At 44.0% G+C, this 17,842-nt stretch overlaps 1 long non-coding RNA gene across 1 annotated transcript; it reads right to left on the minus strand.

The window, feature by feature from the left end:
* Nucleotides 1–10,469: 10,469 nt before the first annotated feature.
* Nucleotides 10,470–15,586, minus strand: LOC122920999. Its single transcript, XR_006386951.1, has 3 exons — nucleotides 15,279–15,586; nucleotides 11,784–11,945; nucleotides 10,470–11,003 (listed from the first exon to the last, which is right to left on the minus strand). It is a non-coding gene; the product is annotated as an uncharacterized LOC122920999 (long non-coding RNA).
* Between the last annotated feature and the right edge of the window lie 2,256 nt (nucleotides 15,587–17,842).

A 17,842-nucleotide genomic window follows, 5' to 3' on the forward strand; every position in this document is an offset into this window, starting at 1 on the left:
AGTCAAGATTTTGGTTAGGGTTTTTACTAGGAGGTGTCCATCTTCCTTCCCTAGTTCTCAGGCCTGATTCCCTGTTTCCTCCCTTCCCTCCTATGCTACCATGCTTACACTTCCTAAATGCAAAATGAATCCGCTGTCTAAATATTCTTCATTAAAAATTTCCTACCTTTTTTTTTTTTTTTGCTTTAGCAGAGTGTGTGTAAGTTCTTCACCTAGCTGGTGGTGTTGCTGAATCTGACTTAAATCGATCAGAACCCTGCTCCTGTATCTGATGGCTCTCTCTGCTCTCCCCTTATCTTTGCTTTGCGTTAAAGGAAGTAGGGAGGGGGAGGTGGTTAAACACGGCATATCAGAGTGTAGAGAGGGGGAAAGGTGTCCTAGGGGCAGCTTACAAAGGCTGTAGATAGGGAGGAAAGTATACACAAGACAATTTTCATAGTCAGTATACAAGTATCGAGAAAAAGCGGAGCACACGCAGCATACTCTGCATGGGGAAGGGAATCACCAACTCTTCAGAATCAATGACTGTAAGTACTAGTAGGAGGTGTTTCCTCATGGGCTGTAGAAGGAGACATCAGTACAGGAATAAAGCTATGCTGATACATGAGAGCTAGTGAAGGCAGCAGCATTCTGGACACACAGACTGCATCCAGCATGTGTTACTGGAGGGGATATAACCACATGGGAAAAGTCAGAAATTAGAAGTAGTTTACAAACTAAGGGGGTCATTTATTAAACAGAAATACGACTATGTCAGGCGTATGTCTGGTGCAGAATGCATTTTTCACACTGATACCAGGTCTAAAAAAGTTGGCGTGGAAAGGGTGGGAAGGAGACGGGCTGGCAGGCCCATCTCATTTACTATTTTCTACGATTGTTTTAGGCATAGAAAATGGTCTACATGTAAGACAGCAAGGAAGCTATCTTACGTATAGAAGCGGTGGTGGATGTGCCAAAGTTATGTAGAGGCTGGCGCCTCTACATAATGGCGGCGGATACAGTGCAGGGCTTTATTAAGACTGGTGTCCAAAGCGCCGGTCTTAATAAATGTGCCCCTAAATATCTGAGGTTCTGAAAATAAATGAAAGATTGAATGTTGCAGCTTGATGTGAACCGATCTGATATTTTCATGGTCCCAAGTGGGTCCCATCAATCAGTCTGCCAAATCCTGGATTTCCCTTCACTTCTCTGTTAGAGAAGATGCTTACAGACAGTCCTGATTTTAGTAGGATAATCTTGCAAACCAAACTGAAAAGGGACAGGGTTTATGAAAACCCCACATAAATGTGGTAATTTTGGGGGCGTTCCTCGAAGAAGGACTTAAAGTGTACCTAGTCTTTTGAACAACTATTCTAAATGAGCTGTGGCAGGTGGTGCAGCGATTTGTACTTCTGCCTGTACATCGCTCACTGTGGCCACACAGTGGAATCTGTACCCAGCTAACATGTCTGCGGTGTATGAGTGTATGGATTCCATGGAGCCATAGAAACCAGAACTTTAGGTGCCTATTAGGTCACTAAAATAGTAAAATTAGTAAATAAAGTATATTACAAAAATGAAATATGGCTCATTTAGAATAGTTTTTCATAAAACCGTTCAAAAGGTAAGCTACACTTTAAGTCCCAACTATTGCACTTGTTGGTAATAAAGGTTACAATGCAATTAAAAGTGGAGGCGAACATGTTCTGTAAAGATGGAATGTGGAGCCTTCATCATAATTATTTCACCCAATGGGCCCAAGAAACCCCTAGCTGGACATGAATAAAGCAGATGTCCAGCGCGTGTGATAATGTGATCATGGATTCCCAGGAGGAATTAGTGCATGTGCAAAATGTATGGTGTTCTGATCATGAGAATACAATGGGTTCCTTCATTCAAGAGTAAAGTTTACTGTCCGGCCAGCCTAACCTTAAAAAAGCTGCATTTTAGTCAAAAGAAAATGAGAATATTGATTTGTACCAATAGTTTATGATAAGCCAGAAAAGGCAATTTGTGAAAAATTACATGTATTGATTGACTATGACCTATATTTTACAGAACAGAGAAATGTGTCTCCACAGTAGAGTGCCTCGTGTCTGCCGTATGGGTTATCAGCTGCTTAAAGGGGACAGCACATAATATATAAATTCTATATATTAATTTGGTAACAATCATTCACATCCATGTAACAGTTCCAATACCCGATAAAGCTTCTGATATGTCACATTTATAAACATTTGCTATGCACACATACATCACCATGATATTGCAATCGACCGCCAAATTCTTAATCTACCACTATAATTTCTGACCATGACTGCTACAAACTCTTTCTGTCATGTCCTTCCCCCCCAAAAAAAACGTATGGGCAAATTTATTAAGACCCGTGTTTTAGATAGGGCCATTTTCTACGCCTAAAATGAGTGACTGAGATGGGCCGCCACCCTTCCCCGCCGACGCCACCATTTTAGAACTGGCATGATCAGGGCCCCCTTACTTTTTTCATTGCTGCTCCTCTTCGTGGTTATGGTTGGATTTCAGGACAGAAGCATGGACCCACTCTGGGGTAAAGTCTAAGGGATTTTGCAATGTTTACCTTAAAACACCCTTCATGGGAGTAAGGATTATGTACGTGGAGTCCGCAGATCGCGACCCTGTAGTAATCTCAAATAGCATCCACCAATGGCTTGCTGGCAGTGTTTCCGTGGTGAGGTATCAGAGTCAATAAACAGAAGTGCAGTTGTACAAGTCCAAGGTCAGGGCTGGTAGAGTTCATGCAATACAGTAAGACAAATACAAAGTGTGGCATTTATGAGCAGTTTCATACTGTATACCGGTAATCAGCTGGTATTATATACACCCTATTTTAAGGCATATCCCTTTAAGATGCAGCAGAGTTTGTGCGCCGCATCACTTAGGCAACAGACTAAAACCCAGAAAGAACGTGAATATACCATGACGCAGACTATGACCTGTGAAGCCAGCCATAGCTTTTACAGATAATTTAATGAAGTACTAGACATTTTGTCCATTTTAGTCAGTAGCAGCATTAATGTGGGTAATTACTTATATTTATTTTTAAAAAAAGTTTTTATTTTAAAGGGTTTCTGTCATCAGAAAAATCGTTATGTAACTGGCTGACATTAGCGATGTGCTAATGTCAGCAGAACATAACTGTATGACTTATATCTCCCTGCCGCCGATTGCGCTAAATAATGACTTTTATAATGCAAATGAGCTTCTAGGTGCCTATGGGGCGTTGCTGTAGCCCCTAGAGGCTCCATCCTCTCACCCTTTGGCACGCCCTTGTAAAGGTGATTGACATCCTCGATTTCCTCCCTTCCCCGCAAATCCTGCGCTTGCGCCGTCCATTTTAGTATTAGGCGCAGGCGCAGTGAGTGAAGGACGGCAGCAGGCGAATGTCCTTCAGTCACTGCGCCTGCGCCTAATACTAAAATGGACGGCGCAGGATTTGGGCATGGAGGAGACCGAGGATGTCAATCACCTTTACAAGGGCGTGCCAAATGGTGAGAGAACGGAGCCTCTAGACCAGGCATGCTCAACCTGCGGCCCTCCAGCTGTTGCAAAACTACAACTCCCAGCATGCCCGAACAGCCTACAGCTATCAGCCTACAGCAGGGCAATGTGGGAGTTGGCTGAAAAAACAAAAAAGGCCTGTTAGAGCAAGCAAGCGATGACATGGGCACACCTTCTAAGCCCGCACCATCATGGCGCCATAATCGGATCTGAGCAAAGGCTAGGGCACTGTATGGAGGGAATCTGGGGCACTTTATTGGGGGCATCTGTGGCATTCGGGAGGGCACTTTTGGAGCATTCTTTGATAGCAGGCACTGCTCGGAGAACATTGGGGCTAAACTATGAGCGCCACATTTCTCTAAGTCAGGTGGCGGTGGTAAGTAGAATATCAAAATGCTAAGGGAAGAGGTGCCCGCGTGAATTCTTTGCTCTGGGCACCAATGTATTAAAGACGGCCTTGACTAAAATATTTGTCTTATTCTGTTTTATTGTGAGTAAACACGTAGACGCTGATGCTATCTGAAGCGCACAACATGGAGAGTATACTATATCATCAAAATTGCATGAGAAAATAAAGAATACAAATACTATAAGGCAATGTGCAAAGGTTATTGCAATGTCTTGGAAGGATTAATGGTTTATTGTGTTCCCGTTCCCATGAATCCTGTAATTGTCTTTCTCAGAGCAGGACGAAGGGCCTTTGTTTGGCCCCTGACTTGCATAGCAACTCATTCAGCACCCTGTGATAGAGCAAGGGGGACCATGGTATTTTTTATATATTTTTTTTAATTATTTGGATTTGTGAATACTTCAACTAATCACGTTCATTGTTGCTCAGCAGTTGGTATGAGGCGATGTCATTAGCCTCCCTCTGTTTTTAATGGGCTATGAACTGCAGCACAGATTCAAAATCTGCTTTGTCGTATGAAGGAGGAGATGATGGGAGTTGTGGCCGTGCCGATGAGTGTTGTTATAGTCCTCATGGTGGCTAATCCTGCTCTAGCGTTCCCTGAGCCACGAATGCAGTGAATGGAGGGGTGAAACCCGTCTTCCCCTTGGGCCACACCCTAGACTTAGGGATCTCCTGCCTGGTGGTGTCTGTGGTGACCTTGATGTTAGAAGATGCAAGGCAGGAAAATAGGAAGCAAGGCCAGCGGATGGTGGAGGCAATGAGCAGGCCAGCTTGGTTACAATAAAGTCTGTCTTTACTGTATTGATGATTGGGCTTGTGGTACAAACACCAGCAGTAGGCACAGTTCTCAAGTAGTCCACAAGGTAGAGGTGGCTGTAATGATGATCTTCTCAGAGTCTTTTTCTATACGTGCTAGCAAATTTCCAAAACTAACCAAAGGTGTACAAAATCCCCAAAATTCTCTGCAATGCCCAACTGCAGGGTGCAGTCCTAGATCAGTTGGCCAGCCCGTCTCAATAGTGTGGTGGGCGCCAGAAGCAATTAACTCTAACCACATGCAGTAAAGTCAAAAGCCGTATGCGTGCGTTACCTTTACTGTCTCAGTCCAGCATGGCCTTTATGGTCCCCAATAGGGATGAGCGAATCAACTTCGGATGAAACATTCAAAGTCGATTCGCATAAAACTTTGTTTGAAACAAGCGCTCCGTACAGTATTAGAATTTATTGGCTCAGTTAAGCTGAAGTTGTTACTCGCGAGACTTCGGGTAATAACTTCAAAAATTAATTTCTACTGTTAATTTCTACTGTTAAAAACCTTTTCCCGAACTTGGGTTTGGTTCCTTGTTTTAGAGATAAATCCTTACTAAAGTAGCTTTTCTGGCATTTTTAACTCTCGGGAATGGTGTTTTCCTGGGAAGGCCTCTGTGTTGGCCTACTTGACAGCAGCACACAGGTAATACCTGGTAGTTTAGGGTATGTGAGGGGGTTAATATTTTGTTTCCACGTGGTCTAGGGTAAAATAAGGGAATGATAGCTGGTAGTCTAGGTATCAGGCAGGTTACTATTTTGTTCCATATTGGTCTGGGGTAAATTAGGGGGTTGAGACCTGGTGGTCTAGGGCAGGGATGGGCAAACTGCGGCTCTTCAGCTGTTGTAAAACTACAAACCAGCCTACAGCAGGGCATACTGGCATTTGTAGTTTTACAACAGCTGGAGAGCCGCAGTTTGCCCATCCCTGGTCTAGGGCATATGAGGAGGATAATATTTTGTTCCCTGTTGGTCTAGGGTAAAATAGGGGATTAATACCAAATGATCTAGGGTATATAAGGAGGGTAATATTTTGTCCTCTGGTAGTCTAGGGTAAAATACATGGGTAATAACATGTGGTATAGGGTATATAAGGAGGTTAATATTCTATTTCCTGGTGGTCCAGGATAAAATAGGCAATTAATACCTACTGGTCTAGTAGTTCACTCATTTTATGAGTGCTCTGCCCAATCACTAAGAAAGTGGTCAGAGAGGCCTTGCGCCATCTTGTCCCCCTGTCTGCAGACTATAAAGAGTGCCAAAAGACCCTTTGGTGCTCCAGACTCTGAAGCTTTAGTGGTCCCAAAAGGTTTAGGAGAAAATTCCCATATGGAGCGGCCTTTAGAATTAATCACTTGCCAGGAGGGTCTACTTGATTCAAAGCCCATTAGACTTAAGTGATGATATGGAGGTTGGGTCCTGAGAATAATTTCCTCTGGTCTGCCCAAGGAACCTCAGTCCGACCCTGTTAGCCCTATGCAGATCTATGAGATAGGGAACTTAGATTGTGAGCTTCTGGGGCAGTAACTCATGTGAGTGATTACAATGGGTACAGCGCTGCAGAACATGTTGGCGACTATAAAAATAATGAGAAATTAAGAATTAATGATCCAGTAAATACGTTAGAATGGAGGCTGCTGAACAGATCTGTCCCACACAAGCTTACAGGCAGCCTCCCACCAGCAGTGTCCCGGAGCATTATATTCTTGGCAGCAATGGTGTTTTCGTTCAACTGGAAAATTGTGATAAAGCAAAAAATTTTATTATTCAAATGAAATTTATACAGAATATTTAAATTACACCGTTTCCATTATGTGGTTCTGCTTGCATGACTTAAAAGATAACAAACAGCACCATGTATGTAGATACATGACAAAACCTATCTTGCCCTGATCCTGAATTACATGCTATATCCTACAGGGCTGTGCTCCGGCTTTCATTGGAAACAGTCAACAAGCTACTGTTTAGACACCCCCCTAACAGTTAACATTTAAAGTATAACTGTCATGTTTTCATAAAAAAAAAATATATATTTTAGCATATGTTACTGCTGCAGCAGCATTATGCATAAAGCAATCTTTAGTTTCTTCACATACCACAGTTTACCTTGAGTTTTTCCCTTAGTTAGGGCTGTTTAAACATTTACAATATGAGGACCTTCTCAAGATGGCTCCTCTGCCAGTTCTCTGAGGCCAAAACTGCTTTCCTTCACTTCCCATGCACATTTTCTGTAGCCAGCAGCTCCCTGCCAGCCAATCAGATTGGATTACTGAGAGACACGCCTCCTCACTCTGAAGCCTAATGCAGGCATGCAGTGTGAAGGACCGCCCCTCCGTATATCTGTCTTCTTAGCCGGAGACAGACAAGAAATAGCAGGGAGCAGTGGAAAGGGACAGAGGACACTAATGAAAGCTGTTATTATAAGGTAATTACAGATCTTTTGACAATCATTGACAGACTCAGTTATACACGCCTAGCTGTAATAAACTACCGAATCAAAAAAATATGACAGTTACACTTTAAGCCTATGATGCAAGGGGTCGGGCAATTTTTCCTACATCAGATTATTGTAAAGTACCTGGTGTAAATATGACACTTTTGGGAATACAAATTATGGGAATACTTTTGGGAATACAAAAAGCTTTTATGCAGACGCACTGGCCACCAATGAAATTTAAACTGGGGAGGGAGGGGGTTCTGCCCCCTGCTGCCTGGCAGCCCCGGATCTCTTACAGGGGGCTATGATACGCACAATTAACCCCTTCAGGTGCAGCACCTGAGGGGTTAATTGTACGGATCACAGCCCCCTGTAAGAGATCGGGTGCTGCCAGGCAGCAGGGGGCAGTCATGTACACAGTTCGTTGTATATTCTAACTAGAAGCGTCCCCATCACCATGGCAACGCCTCTGTGTTAGAATATACTGTCGGATCTGAGTTTTCATGAAGTGAAAACTCAGCTCTGAAAAAGCTTTTATGCAGACCGATCTTCGGATCCGTCTGTATGAAAGTAACCTACGGCCATGGATCACGGACACGGATGCCAATCTTGTGTGCATCCGTGTTCTTTCACGGACCCATTGACTTGAATGGGTCCGTGAACCGTTGTCCGTCCAAAAAATAGGACAGGTCCTATTTTTTGGACGGACAGGATACACGGATCACGGTCTCGGCTGCAAAACGGTGCATTTTCCGATTTTTCCACGGACCCATTTTTATTGCATTTCAAGGCATAGATTTTTTTTCATTTATTTTCCCACAAAAGTTTACATTTTGCCTAAAATGCTAAATAAACAAACAAATAAATAAATAAATAAAATTGCACTGAAATGCAAAAAAGACCTCTACATAGGACCTTTTATTTTCTCTTTTTAGTCCATTTCTATTCCACAATCTTTTGGAAATCGCCACAAAACTGCAACTTTTTAGAAAAAGGCACTGTGGTTTTGTGGTGATTTTAAAATAAATACAACAAAATAAAATCAAAATCACGTAAATATACCCTTAGGGAACATCCACGCGGGGCATGCGTCAAATCTGCGGTATTAGAACATTGGATAAGATTCGAAAAAAATCCGTCTGCTACCGCTGCAAGAAAAAGAAAATCTGCTTGTAAATCCACAGCATGTAATCGTAATTCATCACAAAGCGAATATTTTAGTGAATCTAATTTTCGATAACTTAGCTCAACACTACTGATGACCTATCCAGAGGATCATAAGACATACCCTAAGGCGGTAAATGTGGCCACATATGGGTCCTGGGTTGTGGTAACGGACATCTGGAGGAGTTTGTGGGTCACGCAGAGGAAGACTAGAAGAATTTAGAAGGACGAAGAATGTTGGGAATTTGTCAGGAGAACAAAGGCATTCACCTTCCTCCTATGTCACTAAATACAGAGTCCTAACTGATCAGTCAGAAATAATGGATGAAGCCGGGATCCTGGAGTCATGTCCCGTCATGTTGAAGCCACAGATGGTTGGGTTTCCTTGTATTCTCTGTAGAGATGTTACAGATACTTTGTCAGGGGCTATTAGGAGTATCCCTATGACAGTACACAAGGGGGTATGAAGATTTTGCAAGCAATTTTATATTGCTCCTTTAAACCAAAAACTTTGCAAATAGTGCTGATTATAAACCCTGTATTGCTTTGTGTCTACAGCTCTTATAAACCGAAGTTCAGGAGTGGACGGCGCTCGGACACACGGACACGCATATCCAATCAGGTAGTACCAAAGGTCCCGTCGTTCACCAATGCCTGCTGTTCTTTTAGTATTTCAAAGCATGGTACAGCGGGGTGACATGTGACGGTTGCAGCCTGAGTGATGCACTGAAAGGTCATTGATTGGCTGCAGCGGTCAATGCAATGTCAGCCATAATTCACACAACTGTAGCAAAAAACTGTTGCAAATGGTAAGACAAAGAGTGCATCATATGCAATAAGCTCATGTACCTCCATAAGGGTGTCTTGTTGACGCCCCAGATGGCTGAGGCCTTTTATTGCATTTCCTAGCTGTGGCCTTCACATTAGAAAAGCCCAAAGGAATCTCCGAAATCTGAACATTCCCATGGAGCTGCTGGTTGTTTTTAGTAACACAAGAGACTCTGCTTTGCACCTGCTTCCTCTCAGAGCCTAAACATAGACTGGATTTTTATAGGGGTCTGTGGTGCAATGCTCTGCAGGCCACTATCCCGGGAGTTCTCGACAGCTGCACCTTGTCTGACGGCTTAATCCAGGCCATGGTTCCAGACAGGCAATGTACGCTTTATTATTAGGATATAAAATTACGAATCCTGTTTTTGCCGTTTTTTTTCCACTTCTTTTGCCACAATTTTTGTAATTGTGGGGGGGGGAGCAACATTTTTGTAAAAATCAATGCAGTTTTGACACAATTATGAAAATGTAGAATGCATTAGGGGTATCAGAGTTAGATTTTTCATGTCTTAAATACTGATGCAGTGGAGTTGAGTGCCATTTTAACCATGGTTACACTTTCCATTAGAGAGTAGAGGCTGAAATATGAATCCATATTTCAGTCTGCAGCGTCTTAAAATAGGAAAAGTTATCTCAGTAAAAGGAAAAGTGCCCATTGACAAAAAAACTGCAAAGTCATTTTCAAAGTTTATTGTGTAGCAATTTTTATTGCAAGCAGAAGATACACTGTAACTAACCATTCACCTGTGTGATCAGGACATTTTTCCACCAAAGTGGACAATCCCTTTTAAGGGCATCTGTCAGCAGTTTTGTCCCTATGACACCGGCTGACCTGTTACATGTGCGCTTGGCAGCTGAAGGCGTCTGTGCTGGTCTCATGTTCATATGTGTCCGCATTGCTGAGAAAAATGATGTTTTAATATATGCAAATGAGCCTCTAGGAGCAATGGGGGCGTTGCCGTTACACCTAGAGAGTCTGTTCTCTCTGCAACTGCCGCGACCTCTGCACTTTGATTGATAGGGCCAGGTGTGATAACTTTTTACCGCCTGGCCCTATCAATAAAAGTACAGAGGATGCGGCAGTTGCAGAGAGAGCTGAGCCTCTAGGTGTAACGGTAACGCCCCCGTTGCTCCTAGAGGCTTATTTGCATGAATTAAAACATAATTTTTCTTAGCAATGTGGGCATATATAAAGAAGGGACCAACACAGGTGTCTTCTGCTGCCAAGCGCACATGTAACAGGTCAGCCAGTTTTATAGGTACAAAACTGCTGACAGATGCCCTTTAAGTGGCTGTACGTGGAAGGAAGCTAATCAGATATCTCTAGAAATGATGATAATGACTGATAAATTAACTGAGCTGATTACTCTTTCCGCCACAGCTTGGCCAGATGAGGTATAATAGGTACCACTGGAGGTATAGAATACAGTACTGTGCAAAAGCTTTAGTCAGATGTGGGAACAATGCTACAAAGTAAGAATGTTTTAAAATAGAAGCGTTAATAGTTTATCAGTTTGAATCCAAAGTGAATGAAGAAAAGAGAAATCTAAATTCATTCAATATCTGGTCTGACCGCCCTTTGCCTTCAGCATCAGCTCTTCTGGATATATTTGCAGAAAGTCTTTGAAGGCAGCAGGGAGGTTGCTTCAGACATCTTGGAGAACAACTAACCACTGATCTTCTGTGGATGTAGGCTTGCTCAAGACCTTCTGTCTTTCCATGTTATCCCAGACAGACTGGATGGTGTTGAGATCAGGGATCATTGGGGCCATATCATCACTTCCAGGCCTTCTTGGAAGATAGTTCTTTGGCTGTATGTCTGGGGTCGTTGTCCTGCTGCAGAATAAATATAAATTGAAACAATTACCACTTCTATTTTTGAAAGCATTCTTACTTTAGAGCATTTTTCCCCACACCTGCCTAAAACTTCTTTACAGTACATATAGCTATACTGTATGTCTCTAAACAGTGAAGAAAGAAATTGTGGGGCCTTATGCACCATATGTATTGCTGGGGCTTAATGTGAGGGACTATTATCTACACATGGGAGGAAGAGGTTAACAAAAGCTAATGGCCATGCTACCTGGGAGATGCAGGTGAGCAACTGCCCATCTGCAGAAAGAGAAGAAACTCCTGCAGATAAGGCTTTATTCAATCAGCTGCCTGATCTGCTGTAAATGCCGGCTGTCGGCCGCACAAAAAACTTTTGGATTGCATTTATGCCGGAATTCGGCCGGATCACCGGACCTCATTTCAGTCAACGGGGATCCTGCGGAGAAGTAGAGGATCTGGCAGGCTGGTCTGGCACAGAACGGAGATGTGAACAAAGCCTAAGCACATAAGTAAAAAAAAGAGTTTTACGTTTTTTGTGATAATCCATTTAGGATCTGTTGACACCTGATGCATGAAAGTATCAGAAGGAGTTCCTATTCTACAATTCTATCATCTCCAATCACCCCCCCCCCCCCCTGCAGGAGGTAAATACATAAAGCAAGATATATTTGTGCACTTTGTGAATGGGCTCTTCATCTCGAATATGCTGACAGTCGCCAGCAGCTCCACAAGAGACTCTCTTAGGGATAGACTGCAGATCCAGGGAAAAGGTAATTTGCTTACCGTCGCAAAATAAAAACCTGGCACTTCAGCATCAACAGGATATTTACTAGAATCATCCAGCACAATTAATAGCGAAGTGTTTGATGGCTTCTTCCGTCTGCACTGCTGATGAGAATCATGGAAGGCTCCAGACTCAGCAATAATCCCCAGGACCTGCTGGAACTGTACAGATAACAGGGAAAGACTCTACCAGACGGTATTACAGATAGGTGCATGTCATCACCACATACAGCATATGCTGCTGAATGTCCTGTAGTCCCCAAATACTGTACAAGAGAGTAAATATATATTTTATTTCTTATGTGACTATCTACGGTATATAAAAAGTTTTCACCCTGACCACTAGAGCAGTCCTTCTTGTATTAAGCTGCTCACTTGACAGCTTTGCTATATAGATTGGGACAGAATGAACAGAGTTATCTCATTATCTCTAGAGAGTAAATGAGTTAATAGCAATTTTCTTCTGGAGGACCAGATATAGTAAAAGTATCCAGTATGCACACAGATAAGGCAGGGGGATAGTGGTGGTGTTGGGTGGTGTTGGGGTGCACTTGCCCGCAGTTCTTTTCGTTTTCATAGTGAAGTAGGAAGCGGTCGGCCCAAAGGAGAGCATAACTACTGTGAGCGGCCACAATGTGGGCATAACTACAGCGAGAGGCCACAAGGAGAGCATAACTATTGTGAAGGGGCCACAATGTGGGCATAACTACAGTGAGAGGCCACAAGGAGAAAAAAACGATTGTGAAGGGGCCACAATGTGGGCATAACTACAGTGAGGGGCCACTAGGAGGACATAACTATTGTGAAGGGGCCACAGTGTGGGCATAACTACAGTGAGGGGCCACTAGGAGGACATAACTTTTGTGAAGGGGCCACAGTGTGAGCATAATTACTGTGAGTTGCCACTAGGAGGACATAACTACAGTGAGGGGCCACAAGGAGAAATAACGATTGTGAAGGGGCACAATGTGGGCACCTTGTTCCGGATCCAGCGGACATCAGGCCATCGCCGGCAACACCCTGGACGAGGTAGGACCAGTTGGGTCATTTATTTATTGCAAGGACAAGGAGTATTGGTACCTGAGATAAGGCACTATATCCAGCTCTCCTGCCCTCGATGGTCTCTGGCAGGGAAGCTTGTGAGTTGACTCCCATTTATTTCAGCTGGCATAACGCATATACACCCTACTCTTTGATGAGCAGACCTCCCCTCTGAAAAAACCCACAGAAATTTGGGGGGTTTTCGCTCAGAGGCAAAAGCATAGGTAGGCTTTCCTTCATTTCACTGCCCTCACCTTGTATCTAAATACCCTTTCCCAGGCAAAAGTGGCTTGTTAGCGTAAGCCCCAGTTGCTTCCTCCCTGCGTCATTGTATATGGTCAGGGTTCACTTTAAGAATTGATATAGCTTCTACATAAAGTAATCTGTAAAGTTTTGTCCCCATCCTCAACAATCTGCGGAGCTGCAAAACAGGCCAGATGGGAATGTAATACTTGACAAGTATATACGCTAAATTTATCATTGCCACAATGTATTTTTCCTTCTCACATCTTATTTGCAGATTTTTGCATACTGGAAAAGCAGATGGCTATAGCTATCCCGTAAGTTGTGCCCTAATGAGAACTGCCAGACACAAGTCTGCGCTGCAAGAGACAAGGACATAAGGTGACGCTGATTTGATCTGCAGTACGACCATCAGTCCAAAAATTATCTAGCTATCCCACAGTGGTCATCACCAATATACTTCTCGAGACGCCTGTCCTTTGATTGGAATTTCTTCGCTTTTCCTTCATACTTGAACTCGCCAACTAAGAATTCAAGTTGACTTAACAAACTACCATACTTGAGGAATAGGTTCAACTTCTGGGAAAACCTGGATCGTTGGGTGCTGCTGGATAACAAAAGGGTGCCTACCCTATAACGGAGTTGTCCCATCTGGACATTTATGGCATATCAGTACATAAATGTCTGATAGGTATGGATCCTACCTCTGGAATCCGTTCCTGTCTCAGGGACGAGGCCATGCTGATATAGCTGATCAAGAGCTGGCTCAGCTATTTATGGAAGCAGTGTATGGATAGGACGCTGCGCCTGCGCGGCCACCTCTCTGTGCGCCACAATGAGACTTCCGAAAATAGCTGTTGGAAGTATGATAGGAGTGAATGGATAGGACACTGTGCATACATGGCCACCCCTCCGTGCACGGCAATGAGACTTATGAAAATAGCTGTACCAGCGCTTCTCCAGAAGTGAATGGAGAAAGATGCGCATGCCTGCTCATCGTTCATGGTGGGGCCCCCTTCTTGAGATAGTAGCAGGTCTCAGGGGTGGCACCTGCACCTATTGGACATTTATGACATATCCTTAATCCTTTTATGACCTGAATGTTCCAGATTGGACAACCCTTTTAAATAACACCTTCTTATAAATTTCCTCGCAGAACCACCATGGAGCAATGAAGCATTACATGGTGCCCACTGGAAATGCCATTCCAGGTCCTCCAGAGAGACACACTGTGTAGCAGCAGTCTGCTCTGACTACGGAAGTTGATTATGTCAGGATTGTAGCCACCTCCTTTAAAGGGGCTCTCTCAGTCTGAGACATTGATGGCCTATTGCTAGAGACGGGACCCACATCTATCTCCAGACCAGGACCCCCTGAAGTGAGCGGTGAACAACTGTGCATTCATTTCTATGGGACTACCGAAAATAGCCAAGCACTGACCACTTCTCGCTCTCCATCACTTTTGGAGGCTCGTTCTGTAAATAGGTGAAGGTCCCAGAGATGGAACTCGTACTTATCTGATATTGGTGGCATATCCTAGCAATATGCATCATGGACATACCCCTGTGCAGCCACAGCACAAGGGCCAAGAGGGTTGTAGAGGACCTTGTTGACAAAATTAGGCTAGCAGTAGTCACTGGTTATTGCTCGGGGAGGCGACGTGTAGGGTGCAAGGTTTACTGTATTGAAAGTGTGATTTACCAATGTTGGGGGGGTCTATTGGAATTGGGTGGCGCACTCTATCAGGGGGGGCAGCCTCTCTCCAGTATGCAGGTTTTCTACCATCCATGGGTAAAAAAAAAATCTGGCACATGATTGGTAAGTAGTGTGACGGCATGTGTGCAAGTGGAGTGTGAGGTGGTGACAACTGAAAGAGCGCGCCCACTCCCCAATGCCAATTTCTTAACCTAACCCCTTCCCTTCAGCCTATGGCCCTTTCGGCTGCCCACCTCTTGCCCCTACCTGGTGCTGCCTGAGGCGATCGACTCAACTGGCCTCATTGCTGGTGCATCCCTGTGAGGGGCCACACGTACTTCTTGCATAGGGGTTTCTGTGCTCATTCTACACCCCTACTACTAATGTATTTGCAAATGGGTGTTCTAAACCAGACAACCCCTTAAAGGAATTTTACCAAATTACGTAGGTGTCAGTTTATTGAAAACTTAGGGTTACCTTGTGATAGCCTTCAGCAGTCTATGAACGTCTACATACCCCTGCAGTGTGCACTGTGCTGTACAATCCTCCGGTTCCGCAGCTTGTCACTTGTATTGGAAGGGACCCAGAGCCGTGTTACTTTCAGTCCGCTCCTAATCCAATAAAGAAGATGGATGGTTTGTTTTTACCCGAAGTATTAGTTACGCTATTACTTACAGAAGGAATAAAACCGAAGGCCATTTATCCGCCTGTCAATACTTTTCCTTCAGGCTCGCAGTTCATCTCCGGCCCGTAATGTGCGGTCATCGGCGCTTACCCTAAATTGTTATTAATGCCTGTAGAATGGGATATGAGAGGTAGCTGCGAAAAACGTACGCTCGATTTATTGTCTCCCACCCACAGATCTGTTCCGTTGAGTGCGCAGGATGGCGGTGTGATTTACATAACCACATTGTTTCCTTCTACATACATTTATATGTGAGAGCATGTAGATAATGCATTCGCGGCAGTTGCTGGAATAATAGGCTGCTGAGACTTGTGATCCTGGAGGCAGCTGGATCAAGTCACTTTATAAAAGGCTGTGTGCACATACTGCGGTCACAGGAAAATGCAGCGTGTGAACGGGATCCTATGGGCAACCACGTTGTAATTACTGCACAAAGATTACCTTGTGTACATGCACACGGCACTGCAGTCTATGCTTATTTTCCGCACTGATTTTTCTGCATTACCCCACCAAATCTGCACAGCACATGTGTTGCCTGCATGGGTTTTTTCTCGGATTTTCTCGGTTGTGGATTTGCCCCAGATCTCACCCTTTGCATTGCAAGGGGGAAAAAAACTTGCGGTAAATCTGTACGAATAACTGACATGCTGCGGATCTCAAAATCTTCATCCCAGGTCAGTTTCAACATTGTGTCGATTAGACTTTTGTTGAGAACTATTTAGTTTGTACGGCATTACGCTGCGGATTTTCTGCATGAAAAATCACACGTAATACCCACATGTGTACTTGTGTCCCAATAGCGATTGAAGGGCATCTGTTTTGTACCTATGAAACTGGCTGTTACATGTGCACTTGGCAGCTGAAGGCATCTGTGTTGGTCCCATGTTCATATGTGCCCGCATTGCTGAGAAAAATGGTGTGTTAATATATGCAAATGAGTCTCTAGGAGCAATGGGGGCGTTGCCATTACACCTAGAGGCTCTGCTCTCTCTGCAACTTTGCAACTGCTGTGTCCTCTGTACTTTAGTTGACAGGGTCTGACAGTGAAAATGTCATCACACCTGGCTCTGTCATTCAAAGTGCAGAGGGTGCGGCAGTTGCAGAGAGAGCAGAGCCTCTAGGTGCAACAGCAACGCCCCCATTGCTCTTAGAGGCTCATTTGCATATATTAAAAATTCATTTTGCTCAGCAATGCGGGACCAACACAGATCAGGTCAGCTAGTTTCATAGGTACATCTGCTGACAGAAGCCCTTTAAGAAGCATTTTCTTCAGTCATTTGCTTCTCAACATTTTAGTCTGCAAAATGAGCCAGGGCTTGGATGAGGGGTAGGCAAAGCAGGCAGCTGCCTAGGAAACCATTATGGAAGGGGGCATAGGTAATCAATTAGAAGCTGCTGTAGGTGCCCATATAGGGTGTGCTGAAGTAGCCCCTAATGGGGCACAGAGGCCCTTCACCCACTCAAGACGGCACCATTGTAATAAATGGCATATGGTGGTCTTCTTAGAGAATTTGCTTTGGGGCCCAAGGAGTCGTTTGCTGAAGAACAAGGTCTGTCACAGAGGAACGGGAAGAATGGTTGCCTGGCCTGCATGGCGGACTTCACAGACTGATGGTTGACGGAGGGGGTAAATCTCTTCCTGAAATCCCTGCCTTGGGCGCCCCAACCACTGGAATCAGCCCATGTGCTTCCATTCTCCGGTGGTACTGACCTAAAAAACCTGCTTTCATATTTACTTCATCCATGGACTACGGACCCGGAATTGCCCTTGAGGTCGCCAAGTTGTAAAGTGTCAAAAAAGTTAGGGTCTGCTAACCGGACAGCGCTTGGGCAAAATCTGAGGCAAAGCCCTGCCTACCATGTCGCATTTAATGTAGCAGGGAGGCCATAGGGCCCAGATGTGACTGCTACCTCTGCATCTCATATAGCTGCACCCCTGGGCCTGATGTTATTTGAGGTTTGACTTTTTCCTCTATTATTTTTATGAAAGGAAATTTGAAACCTTTTCACGTCTCCCCAGATGACCTCATTGTGTAAAAAAAAAAAAAAAAAAAGAGAGAAAACCATTTGTATCATGGCCAGCGGAAGATTAATAAGAATGTGCAGAATCTGAACGCAGCCCCTGAGCAGTTGCTCTAAATGCGAGCGACCTAATCCCACATTTATATTAGACGCTCAAAAAAGGACAAAAAGATGATTATACCGTCTGGATGTGCAGCGCCGTGCACGTGTAATTCACCACCCAAAGGAGGCACACAGGGTTGGCGCCTGTTATGTTTACTTTACAAAATTATGTTAACTGAGACGATTTGTATTCAAATCTTCACAGCTTTATTCTATACTTTACAGCACAATGTCAGAAAACATCCCAAATCCTGTTAAGCAACCTTGAAAT

This window comes from Bufo gargarizans, chromosome 10 (assembly GCF_014858855.1).
Source record: "Bufo gargarizans isolate SCDJY-AF-19 chromosome 10, ASM1485885v1, whole genome shotgun sequence".
NCBI lineage: Eukaryota > Metazoa > Chordata > Amphibia > Anura > Bufonidae > Bufo > Bufo gargarizans.